This window comes from Balaenoptera borealis (genome assembly GCF_965194805.1).
Source record: "Balaenoptera borealis genome assembly, chromosome: 10".
NCBI classification, from domain to species: Eukaryota; Metazoa; Chordata; class Mammalia; order Artiodactyla; family Balaenopteridae; genus Balaenoptera; species Balaenoptera borealis.
Window position 1 is genome coordinate 115,378,301 of NC_138874.1, and position 13,228 is coordinate 115,391,528.

The following is a 13,228-nucleotide window of genomic DNA, read 5'->3' on the forward strand; positions in this document are numbered from 1 at the left end:
ACCTTTCATAAATCAGCGGTATTCCTGACACATCGATCAATTTTTGGTTGTTAATCCGAAAGGAGGAGTTTTAATTGCTTCCTGCGTTCTCGTCCAGGCATCTCGGCGTTTCGACCCCTCCCTCCTGCCCTCCAGGGATCTCACTTTGTATTGGGGGGAGGGGCGGGTATTGAAAAATCCCGGGTCGTTCCAGTAAATCCCAGAACCCCCAATCTCCGCCCGCGCCGAGGGCGCTCTGCACGCGCTCACCTCCCAGCAGCCCAGCCAGGAAGGCCTCGAGGAGAGGCCACCCGGAGCCCGCGAGGCCGCCCAGGCGTGCTCGCCAGCCGCCAAGACGCTGCCAGGGTCCGGCGCAAAAGTTCACTGCGAGGCCAGGCCCGAAGTGCCGCCCACGGTCCCGGGCTCCCGCGTCCCCAAGCCCCGCCGCGCTCCTTCGCCGCAGCCCCGACCCGCGCTCCCGCAGGCGAGGAGAGCGCACCCAGGCTCGGGGACCCCTCAGTGCGCGCAGCCCGGCCCCACCTCCGCCCAGCGCCCGGCCCGCGACGCGCGAAGTTCAACTTTGAGGGCCCGTGGCCTCCGGTGGGCCGCGGGCTGGGGCGGGGACCCCCCCCCCCGACGGGATCGCGAGCAGCCACCAGGCGCTTACCTGCGCCTCTCATTCGACGGGAGTCGCGGGGCGCCCTGGCCGCGAGGTGACAGCGGCGCCGGCTTTGGGCCGGGAGGGTGTGCTGCCCGGCGCCTGCCCACCTTCCCACCTCCCCACCTCCCGCCCTCCCTGGAGAGCCCACGGGCCGGGCCGCGAGCGCACCAGTGCGCACGCGCCGCGCCGTCTTCCAACGCGGGAGGCGGCGGCGTGGTGGGCGCGGTGGGCGCGGTGGGCGGGCGGGGGCGCGAGAAGGTATTCGCCGGCTGCGCCCCGCGCTGGCCGCCGGGGCGGGGGGGCGGAGGACCTGCGGGGCGTCCCCTGGCCGCACACGGGCTTCTCCGTGGGGAGGCCATTTTGCCAGGACCGGAGCCACGCTCCTTCCTCTGAGGGCCTGAGGGCGTTCGCAGCCTGCTTTGGACAAGAGAGCGCGCCAGGCCCCGGACGGGGCGGCACGGCCGGTACACCTGTCCGGAAGGGGGTCCCAGGCCCGGGAGGCCTGAAGCCGTCGGTGTGCATGCGTGCACCCTCGCAAGCGGAGGATGCCCCGCGCCTTTTTGGTAATGTTGGGGAGAGGGCCGCTTCCTTGGAGACTAGATGCTACTAAGCTAGTGAGAAACACTCTTCCGCCCGGAGGTCTCAGTGAAACGGGGGAGGCAAGAGATCTCCCACAAACGGGGAGAGGGACCAGGATTCTCCCCATAAAGCCACCTGGCCCGCTCCAAGCGGAGCTCTGCGCTCGGGGCGTCGTCAGCTGACGCGCCTCCGCAGCTCTTGGAGAACGAGGCCAGGCAGCCCTGCCCACGCTACCCCTGCCTTTGGTGTCACCTGGCAAACGGCCGGATGTGGAACCTTTGCCATAAACATCTGGAGCTGCTCTGTAGGAGAGTAAGGGCGTCAGGAGCTCTCGCATCCCGCACCCTCTGACTGACGCGGGGGCTGGGAGGAGCTGACCGGGCCTGCGCTCCCTACCCCATGTCTGCTCATTTTTCTAATACGTCCCTTTGACGAAAACCTGGGGCTATCGCCTACCGATTCTTATCTACTTGCTTCCTCAAAACCTAAGTGCGATGCAGATACCTAAACAAATACAACTTTCATATCGCCAAGGTTTGTTTCAGAAAGCACCAGTGTGTTGAAATGTGACCCTCACCCTCCACCGTCTTGGTTTTTCTCCCCTGTTTCTGGCTCCTAGACTTGTTCTGTACTCTTTATTTCAGCCTTTTACAGTGAAAGTTGAATGTGCTGAATCATGAAATCTTACTGGAAGGAAAAAGTTATTTTTGGCCATTTATTTAGTAAAAAGCACTCTAGAGAATGCAACCCAGAAATGTACTTTATTATGCTAGCTTAATGTAAGAAAAGAACTAAATAACGAATATTTCCCCCTTGTCATCTTCACTTGGGAATCATTTTTAATGTGAGCCAGCATGAAACTATTTAAGCAGTATGCAATATTTTAGGACATAAAATTACCCATGTTTTTAAAAGCAGCTCACATGCATTGGATGTTATGTGCCAGCACCCCAAGATAGGCACATGCACAGAAACGTCGGAGGACATGTTCTGGTCACACTGCCAGGAGGCTGCAACTCCAGCCCCAGCGCTGGACTCCAGAGCTCTGGTCCTTACAAGGTGCAGCCACGTGTGCCTTCAGAGGCAAAGGGGAAAGGGGGGGGGGTCCAATGTCTTGAAGTCACTTTGCATGCATGGAGCCTTGAAACTGCCTCTGCTCAGTTTGGCCAGGTTGGCTGTGGAATGACTGACTGGGGGGGCTGACGGGGGGCCTGAAGGGAGGGGTTCCATCATCTAATGATGGCTTGGTGACCCTTTGTTGTCCAACCTTCCTTCTTGCTGTTTAACCCCAAGTTCCCACACCACCCTCTGCAGTCTTGTCTGCTCCCCTGTCCCCCAAAGGCTGCTGTCGCCAGGGCTCCTTCTCCAAATGTGCCCATGAGCCTGTGCCGCCCTGCAGGTGCCTGCCCACTGCTCTGTCGCACCTCTCTCTTCCTGATCCGCAGCTCGACTAAGGAGCCTGGGCCCACCCTTGGTAGGTCCTCAAGGGAGATGTATATGTGCGTATATATATATATATATATATATATATACATGTACGTATATAGGAATATATATATACACGAATGAGGAATGGATGGAGAACATTTAGCCACGTAGGTAGTGATTCAGGGGTCAGGGGCCTGGGAGAGGAATGGTGTAGGACTGGTGGGTGCGTGAGGGAAATGACATGATCTGATGGGGTGCTTGGAGCAAACCCATCATTTTTATGGGAAAGAAACTCAGAGAGCGCAGCCGTTGAGAGGAGGCCCCCATGGCCTCATTTTTACACACCAGCATCGGCACAGAGGTATCCTTAAGTAGAAGCCATTGACTTTCTCTGTGCCTCGCTTACTGGATACAGGGACTGCTGCCCCTCCGCTGCCCTCCCTTCCCCCCAGCCCCGAACATTCACGTAGGCTGGGCTCAGCTGTGTGTGAGGTGTAGTGAGGAGGCCCTGCCCGCATGCAGCGGGAGATGTAGTGTCACAGCCATACAGGCAAAAGTAACAGGAAGCAGCTTGGTGATGTTTGCATTGGGAAAGGCTTCCACAGATCTCACGGGTTAAAACCAGTTCTCTCAGCCACATAAAAATCAGTGTCCATTTCATCTGTCATGGTCCACATCTGTGTGCTGTCATTGGCCACTGTACCTGGAAACATAAATTCACAAACATCAGTATTCAAACCTGTTTCAATATTTACTTTAATCTTTTCACCCGTAACAAGCACTGTGCCTAGTGGCCACTACTAACCAGCTAACAGTGCGAGTGTGAGGATTGCAAGGTGGGGACTTATCTGCCCCCAAATAGCACAGGCTAGTCCAAGGTGCTGGAGGCGCAGGGGCCCCGTCACGGAAACTTGGCCGAGGTGAAACTCGGCCACTGAACCCAGAAGTCAGAAGTTGATCGTGGGCATTTTCAGAGCACAAATAGTTTCAGGGATTGTTTGTTTTATTTGCAGGTCTCTCATTCTGGTGTGAAACGTGTCTCTACATGGATTTCTCCTACAAGAAACTCCTGGAGTCAGGACTGTCCCCGTCATCTGGTTTATTAGTTCTTAGCACACAGCTGGCCCAACAAGGGGGCTCAGCAAATACTTCCTGAGTTAATACAGATGTGATTCTGTTTTAGAGACTCTGTATCATGGGGAGATTCAAACACACCCACACCTTGATAGAATGGAAGATGGAAACCGCTGTCCTGCTCAGAACATTGTTGTTCGTCCGTCTCTCTTCCCGTCCTGCAGGGGAAAAAAAATATGTTAATTAAAACAGCACTTGACTTGGTCAAATATGCCATGATGCTTGGGGACACCTTTGCTCTTGCCTCCCACTGGGCGAGAGTAACAAAGAAAACAACCCACTGTCCACGTCGGACAGCCAGGAAAAGGGCCCCTTGTGGGAGGCGGGGGCGGGGGAAGTGAGGACCCTCAGGGTCGGGTCCCGCCTGGGAAGCAGTGAACAACCACCCACAGGGCTATAAGCCAGGCCAGGGATGAAAGGAACCGGCTTCCCAATGCCCTTCCTGCCTGGGATGTTGGTTTCACATTGAGACCCACTCCTCCAAATTGTGGAGATGGACTTTGGGCTCTCGGGGCAGAAGACTTGCTCAAGGGACTTGTGAACGGAGGCAATCAGATGCCCCTTCCCAAGACATCTGTGCCCCTGCCTGGCCCTCCACTGTCGGAGTCTAAAGGAACACGATGGACGCTTCTGTCTTAAAATCATTCCTGGGGAAATCCCAGGGGGGGAAGCCCTCTGGCCAGGAGGTGAAGTTTTCAGTGAAAGGTGTGAGGACGGCAGAGGGTTCCCTCATCAGCTGTCCCAACCCCGCAAGCTCTGGGGCCACCAGAAATGCAGCCGCGGGGTGAGAGGTCACACTCAGGGACAGAAAGTTGGAGCAAGGAAGTGGCAGCTGCCCTCCCAGGGACTGAGCAAGTCTGAATCACAGAATCCCGTCAAGCCCACAGAAGAGTGCCCTTTTGCCTTGTGGTGGAACAAAGGAATAGTGTACAAGTGCGAGGGCACCTGCCAGGTAGCTTGGGGCTGGCAGGGTGTTTCGGCTGGCCTTGGCCATGGGAGGTGGTAATTATAGTTTACAAGATATTGAGTAGAGTTCCCTGTGCTGTACAGTAGGTCCTTGTTGCTTATCTATTTTATATATAGTAGTGTATATCTGTTAATCTCAAACTCCTAATTTATCCCTCCCCTGCTTTCCCCTTTGGTAACCATAAGTTCATTTTCTGTATCTGTGAATCTGTTTCTGTTTTGTAAATAAGTTCATTTGTGTCATTTTTTAGATTCCACACATAAGTGATATCATGTGATATTTGTCTTTGACCTACTTCACTTGGTATGACAATCTCTAGGTGCATTCATGTTGCTGCAAATTGCATTATTTCACTCTTTTTTTATGGCTGAGTAATATTCCATAGTGTGTATATGTATGTATATACTATACATACATATACATACTAGTATGTGTGTGTATATATATATATATATATATACACACACATACATACTACATCTTCTTTATCCACTCATCTGTTGATGGACATTTAGGTTGCTTCCATGTCTTGGCTATTGTAAATAGTGCTGCAGTGAACATTGGGGTGCATGTATCTTTTCGAATTAGAGTTTTCATCTTTTCCAGGAGTGGGATTGCTGGGTCATATGGTAATTCTATTTTTAGTTTTTTAAGGAATGTCCATACTGTTCTCCATAGTGGCTGCGCCAATTTACATTCCCACCAGCAGTGTAAGAAGGTTCCCTTTTCTCCACACCCTCTCCAGCATTTACTAGAGAAGGCCTCTTAATAAAATCCAGGGTCTCCACTGTGCATATTCTAGGACAGGGCGACTGCCAAGGAGCAACATACAGGCAAGGAGACTCCGGAATGTGATCACAGCAGACATAAACCTGATAAAGAATATTTTCTATGCACACACTGTTTTGCCTGTCTACTAAGAGTTATCTCCTCAACCTGAAACAATGTATTTTCATACCGGAAATTCTACTAAAGAGAAAACAAGCCGTTTTTAAAAATGTAAATCATAACAGTTCTTTGCATTTAACTTTCAGAAGAGATTCCTAATGAATTCTTTCCAACCCTGCGTTCTAATCTCTGATCCAGTGCTGACAGGTGTGAGATAATACAGAAGTCCGTTCCTCAGGCAGCTGGCCATGGCACAGCCCTGGTGCAGGGCCAGAATTCTAAAGACGTCCCTGAGATTTCTGTCCTCCAGTTGTTCAATCAAACCATAATCCAGGTACTGCCGGGAAGGAACTTTGCAGATGGAATTAAGGTTACCAATCAGCCAACTTTAAAATAGGGAGATTATCCTGGACTCTCTGGACATGAGCCCTTAAGAGCAGATGAGGAAGGGAGAAGAGTCAGTGAGATGTAGCAGGAAAGTGAGCCAGAGGAGAGGCCAGAGAGAGTCAAAGCATGAGAGGAACTGGGCCTGCCATTGTCAGAGGGGCCACATGGAAAGCACAAGGAGGACATAGGCAGCCGCTATGAACAAAGACTGGACCCAGCTATCAGCCAGCAAGGAAACAGGACTTCAGTCCTACAACCACAGGAACCGAATTTAGCCAAAGATCAGAATCATCTTGGATGAGGACCCCAAGCTCCAGATGAGAACACAGCCAGGCTGACAGCTTGATTTCAGCCTTGCAAGACCCCCAGCAGAGGACCCAGTTGAGACCATCCAGGCAGCTGACCTACAGAACTATAAGACAGTAAATGGGTGCTGTTTTAAGCCACCAAATTTGTGGCAATTTGTTACCCCAACAACAGACAATGAAAACACCCACCTTTGAAGCCTGGAGGCAGATGCTCCTTGCTTACACTGTGTATCAGTCAGTTGTTGCCATGGTAATACTGCTAACAAACCTTCCCCAATGCAGAGGCTTAAACAACAGCCATGCCCCTCACACATGCCCCTGCAGGTCAGCTGGCACAGCTGTGCTGATCTCGGCCTGGTGGGTTGTGTCCGGCCAACTGTGGCTTCACTACACGAGGCAAGAGCTGTGGACTCTCCCAGCAACTCTGCGGACAGGCTGGCTTTTTCCCTGGGGCCCCCTGGCTCCAGGGTGACCACAGGCTGGAGCAGACCTGTTCTGAGGGGTGGAAGCCAGGTGGGCATCTCCAGTGCCTCGGAAGAAGGCTAACCCAGCCTCTGAGCCATAGAGTGTGGAGAAGATGCACATCAGTCCCATTGGGAAGCTATAGGTGATGGGGAGGAGGGTCAGGAGAAAAGAGCACATGGCACTCACCTCCCATCTGTCCCTCTTGTTGGATGGAGACCAGCTCCAACAGGCCTGTGGGTCTACCTCCCACCCCCCAGCACCTAGAACAGTGCTGTCAGCCTCCAACCATACAGTTTCAATTTACCAGCCCCTGCTTAACATAAAAACCCCAAGCAGAGCCCAGATTGATCTGGGTTGGATCACATACATGATCATCCATAAACCAAGTACGGTGGCCCCAGGAGGATGGGGTCCTTTGATAGGCAAGCATCCATCCCGAAACTGCCTATTGAGGAGTGGTCCCATATGAAAGAATGCAGGGTGACAAAATGCATCCAACACAGCAACCATAGAAGCCAGAATGAAAATGGCAAAAATTATTTTTAAGTGTTGAAAGAAAAGAACTGTCCATACAGAATCCTATATTCAGAAAAAAATGTCCTTCAGGAATAAAAGGGAGATCAAGCCATTCTCAGATGAAAGACAGCTAAGAGACTTTCCTGCTTGTATACCTACCCACAGAAAATGGCTAAAGGAAGTTCTTTAAACAATAAAGAAACAATAAGAGAAAGAACTTTGGAACATACAAAGAGATAAACATAGAAACACAATAGTTAACTCAAAATGGAATTCTAAAAAAAGTGTTTAAGTCTCAGCAAACAAAAGTCCAAATCCAGACAGCTTCACAGGTGAATTCTACAAAACATTTAAAGAAGAGTTAACACCGATCCTTTTTAAACTATCCCCAAAAAATTGAAGAGGAAGGAAAGCTTCTTAACACATTCTACGAGGCCAGCATCACCCTGATACCAAAACCAGACAAAGACACCACAAAAAAAGAAAATTACAGGCCAATATCACTGATGAACATAGACACAAAAATCCTCAACAAAATATTAGCAAACTGAATTCAAAAATACATTGAAAGGATCATACCCATGCTCAGGTAGGATTTGTCCTAGGGATGCAAAGGTGGTTCAGTATATCCACAAAGCAGTCAACGTGACACACCACATTCACAAGTTGAAGAATAAAATCATCTGATCATCTCAATAGATGCATAAAAAGCTTTAGACACCACAATTCAACATCCACTTATCATAAAAACTCTCAACAAAGTGGACGTAGAACATACCTCAACATAAAAAAGGCCACATATGACAAACCTACAGCCAACATCATACTCAACTGTGAAAATCTGAAAGCATTTCCTCTAAGATCAGGAACAAGACAAGTATGCCCACTCTCAACACTTTTATTTGACATAGCGTTGGAATTCCTAGCCACAGTAATCAGGCAAGAAAAGAAAAAAAAGAAGTACAAATTTGAAAAAAGCAAAACTGTCACTGTTTGCAGATGACATGATACTATATATAGAAAATTCTAAAGACACTACCAAAAAAATTTAGAATTAATAAATGAATTCAGAGAGATTAACCAAGATGGCGGAGTAGAAGGACGTGCTGTCACTCCCTCTTGCGAGAGCACCAGAATCACAACTGGCTGCTGGACAATCATTGACAGGAAGACCCTGGACTTCACCAAGGAGGATACCCCACGTCCAAGGACAGAGGAGAAGCCACAGTGAGACGGTAGGAGGGGCACAATCAGAGTAAAATCAAACCCCATAACTGCTGGGTGGGTGACTCACAGACTGGCGAACACTTATACCACAGAAGTCCACCCACTGGAGTAAAGGTTCTGAGCCCCACGTCAGGCTTCCCAACCTGGGGGTCAGGCAACGGGAGGAGGAATTCCTAGAGAATCAGACTTTGAAGCCTAGTGGGAATTGGATTGCAGGACTTTGACGGGACTGGGGGAAACAGAGACCCCACTCTTGGAGGGCACACACAAAGTAATGTGTGCATCAGGACCCAGGGGAAGGAGCAGTGAGCCTGGGGGAGACTGAACCAGACCTACCTGCTGGTGTTGGGGGGTCTCCTGCAGAGGCAAGTGGTGGCTCTGTTTCACCGTGGGGATAAGGACACTGGCAGCAGAGGTTCTGGGAAGTTCTCCTTGGCGTGAGCCCTCCCAGAGTCTGCCATTAACCCCACCAAAGAGCACGGGTAGGCTCCAGTGTTGGGTTGCCTCAGGCAAAACGGCCAACAGGGAGGGAACCCAGCCCCACCCATCAACAGTCAAGTGGATTAAGGTTTTACTGAGCTCTGACCGCCACAGCAACAGGGAGGGAACCCAGCCCCACCCATCAACAGTCAAGTGGATTAAGGTTTTACTGAGCTCTGACCGCCACAGCAACAGTCAGCTCTACCCACCACCAGAGCCTCCCATCAAGCCTCTTAGATAGCCTCAACCACCAGAGGGCAGACAACAGAAGCAAGAAAAACTATAATCCTGCAGCCTGTGGACCAAAAACCACAGTTACAGAAAGATAGAGAAGATGAAAAGGCAGAGGGCTATGTACCAGATGAAGGAACAAGAAAAAACCCCAGAAAAACAACTAAATGAAGTGGAGATAGGCAACCTTCCAGAAAAAGAATTCAGAATAATGATAGTGAAGATGATCCAGGACCTTGGAATAAGAATGGAGGCAAAGATTGAGAAGATGCAAGAAATGATTAACAAAGACCTAGAAGAATTAAAGAACAAACAAACAGAGATGACCAATACAATAACTGAAATGAAAACTACACTAGAAGGAATCAATAGCAGAATAACTGAGGCAGAAGAACGGATAAGTGACCTGGAAGACAGAATGATGGAATTCACTGCTGCGGAACAGACTAAAGAAAAAAGAATGAAAAGAAATGAAGACAGCCTAAGAGACCTCTGGGACAACATTAAACGCAACAACATTCGCATTATAGGGGTCCCAGAAGGAGAAGAGAGAGAGAAAGGACCAGAGAAAATATTTGAAGAGATTATAGTCGAAAACTTCCCTAACATGGGAAAGGAAATAGCCACCCAAGTCCAGGAAGCGCAGAGAGTCCCATACAGGATAAACCCAAGGAGAAACACGCCGAGACACATAGTAATCAAAGTGGCAAAAATTAAAGACAAAGAAAAATTATTGAAAGCAGCAAGGGAAAAACGACAAATGACATACAAGGGAACTCCCATAAGGTTAACAGCTGATTTCTCAGCAGAAACTCTGCAAGCCAGAAGGGAGTGGCATGATATACTTAAAGTGATGAAAGGGAAGAACCTACAACCAAGATTACTCTACCCGGCAAGGATCTCATTTAGATTTGATGGAGAAATCAAAAGCTTTACAGACAAGCAAAAGCTAAGAGAATTCAGCACCACCAAACCAGCTCTACAACAAATGCTAAAGGAACTTCTCTAAGTGGGAAACACAAGAGAAGAAAAGGACCTACAAAAACAAACCCAAAACAATTAAGAAAATGGTCATAGGAACATACATATCGATTATTACCTTAAACGTGAATGGATTAAATGCCCCAACCAAAAGACATAGACTGGCTGAATGGATACAAAAACAAGACCCATATATATGCTGTCTACAAGAGACCCACTTTAGACCTAGGGACACATACAGACTGAAAGTGAGGGGATGGAAAAAGATATTCCATGCAAATGGAAATCAAAAGAAAGCTGGAGTAGCTATACTCATATCAGATAAAATAGACTTTAAAATAAAGAATGTTACAAGAGACAAGGAAGGACACTACATAATGATCCAGGGATCAATCCAAGAAGAAGATATAACAATTATAAATATATATGCACCCAACATAGGAGCACCTCAATACATAAGGCAACTGCTAACAGCTATAAAAGAGGAAATCGACAGTAACACAATAATAGTGGGGGACTTTAACACCTCACTTACACCAATGGACAGATCATCCAAAATGAAAATAAATAAGGAAACAGAAGCTTTAAATGACACAATAGACCAGATAGATTTAATTGATATATATCGGACATTCCATCCAAAAACAGCAGATTACACGTTCTTCTCAAGTGCGCACGGAACATTCTCCAAGATAGATCACATCTTGGGTCACAAATCAAGCCTCAGTAAATTTAAGAAAATTGAAATCATATCAAGCATCTTTTCTGACCACAACGCTATGAGATTAGAAATGAATTACAGGGAAAAAAACGTAAAAAGGACAAACACATGGAGGCTAAACAATACGTTACTAAATAACCAAGAGATCACTGAAGAAATCAAAGAGGAAATCAAAAAATACCTAGAGACAAATGACAATGAAAACACGACGACCCAAAACCTATGGGATGCAGCAAAAGCAGTTCTAAGAGGGAAGTTTATAGCTATACAAGCCTACCTAAAGAAACAAGAAAAAGCTCAAGTAAACAATCTAACCTTACACTTAAAGAAACTAGAGAAAGAAGAACAAACAAAACCCAAAGTTAGCAGAAGGAAAGAAATCATAAAGATCAGAGCAGAAATAAATGAAATAGAAACAAAGAAAACAATAGCAAAGATCAATAAAACTAAAAGTTGGTTCTTTGAGAAGATAAACAAAATTGATAAGCCATTAGCCAGACTCATCAAGAAAAAGAGGGAGAGGACTCAAATCAATAAAATCAGAAATGAAAAAGGAGAAGTTACAACAGACACCACAGAAATACAAAGCATCCTAAGAGACTACTACAAGCAACTTTATGCCAATAAAATGGACAACCTGGAAGAAATGGACAAATTCTTAGAAAGGTATAACCTTCCAAGACTGAACCAGGAAGAAATAGAAAATATGAACAGACCAATCACAAGTAATGAAATTGAAACTGTGATTAAAAATCTTCCAACAAACAAAAGTCCAGGACCAGATGGCTTCACAGGTGAATTCTATCAAACATTTAGAGAAGAGCTAACACCCATCCTTCTCAAACTCTTCCAAAAAATTGCAGAGGAAGGAACACTCCCAAACTCATTCTATGAGGCCACCATCACCCTGATACCAAAACCAGACAAAGACACTACAAAAAAAGAAAATTACAGACCAATATCACTGATGAATATAGATGCAAAAATCCTCAACAAAATACTAGCAAACAGAATCCAACAACACATTAAAAGGATCATACACCACGATCAAGTGGGATTTATCCCAGGGATGCAAGGATTCTTCAATATACGCAAATCAATCAATGTGATACACCATATTAACAAATTGAAGAATAAAAACCATATGATCATCTCAGTAGATGCAGAAAAAGCTTTTGACAAAATTCAACACCCATTTCTGATAAAAACTCTCCAGAAAGTGGGCATAGAGGGAACCTACCTCAACATAATAAAGGCCATATATGACAAACCCACAGCAAACATCATTCTCAATGGTGAAAAACTGAAAGCATTTCCTCTAAGATCAGGAACGAGACAAGGATGTCCACTCTCACCACTATTATTCAACATAGTTTTGGAAGTCCTAGCCACGGCAATCAGAGAAGAAAAAGAAATAAAAGGAATACAAATTGGAAAAGAAGAAGTAAAACTGTCACTGTTTGCGGATGACATGATACTATACATAGAGAATCCTAAAACTGCCACCAGAAAACTGCTAGAGCTAATTAATGAATATGGTAAAGTTGCAGGATACAAAATTAATGCACAGAAATCTCTTGCATTCCTATACACTAATGATGAAAAATCTGAAAGAGAAATTATGGAAACACTCCCATTTACCATTGCAACAAAAAGAACAAAATACCTAGGAATAAACCTACCTAGGGAGACAAAAGACCTGTATGCAGAAAACTATAAGACACTGATGAAAGAAATTAAAGATGATACCAACAGATGGAGAGATATACCATGTTCTTGGATTGGAAGAATCAACATTGTGAAAATGAGTATACTACCCAAAGCAATCTACAGATTCAATGCAATCCCTATCAAATTACCAATGGCATTTTTTACGGAGCTAGAACAAATCATCTTAAAATTTGTATGGAGACACAAAAGACCCCGAATAGGCAAAGCAGTCTTGAGGCAAAAAAATGGAGCTGGAGGAATCAGACTCCCTGACTTCAGACTATACTACAAAGCTACAGTAATTAAGACAATATGGTACTGGCACAAAAACAGAAACATAGATCAATGGAACAAGATAGAAAGCCCAGACATTAACCCATGCACCTATGGTCAACTAATCTATGACAAAGGAGGCAAAGATATACAATGGAGAAAAGACAGTCTCTTCAATAAGTGGTGCTGGGAAAACTGGACAGCTACATGTAAAAGAATGAAATTAGAATACTCCCTAACACCATACACAAAAATAAACTGAAAATGGATTAGAGACCTAAATATAAGACTGG

The 13,228-nt window shown here is 46.7% G+C and overlaps 1 long non-coding RNA gene across 3 annotated transcripts in view; it reads right to left on the reverse strand.

Moving 5' to 3' along the window:
* Window positions 1-1,961: 1,961 nt before the first annotated feature.
* The window catches only part of LOC309635768, a 45,800-nt gene continuing 34,533 nt past the window's right edge, over window positions 1,962-13,228 (reverse strand). For all 3 annotated transcript variants that reach the window (XR_014248999.1, XR_014249000.1, XR_014249001.1), the window contains exons 3-4: window positions 3,869-3,939; window positions 1,962-3,350 (exon numbers count right to left, since the gene is read on the reverse strand). This is a non-coding gene — a long non-coding RNA (uncharacterized lncRNA). The remainder of the gene's footprint in view (window positions 3,351-3,868; window positions 3,940-13,228) is intronic.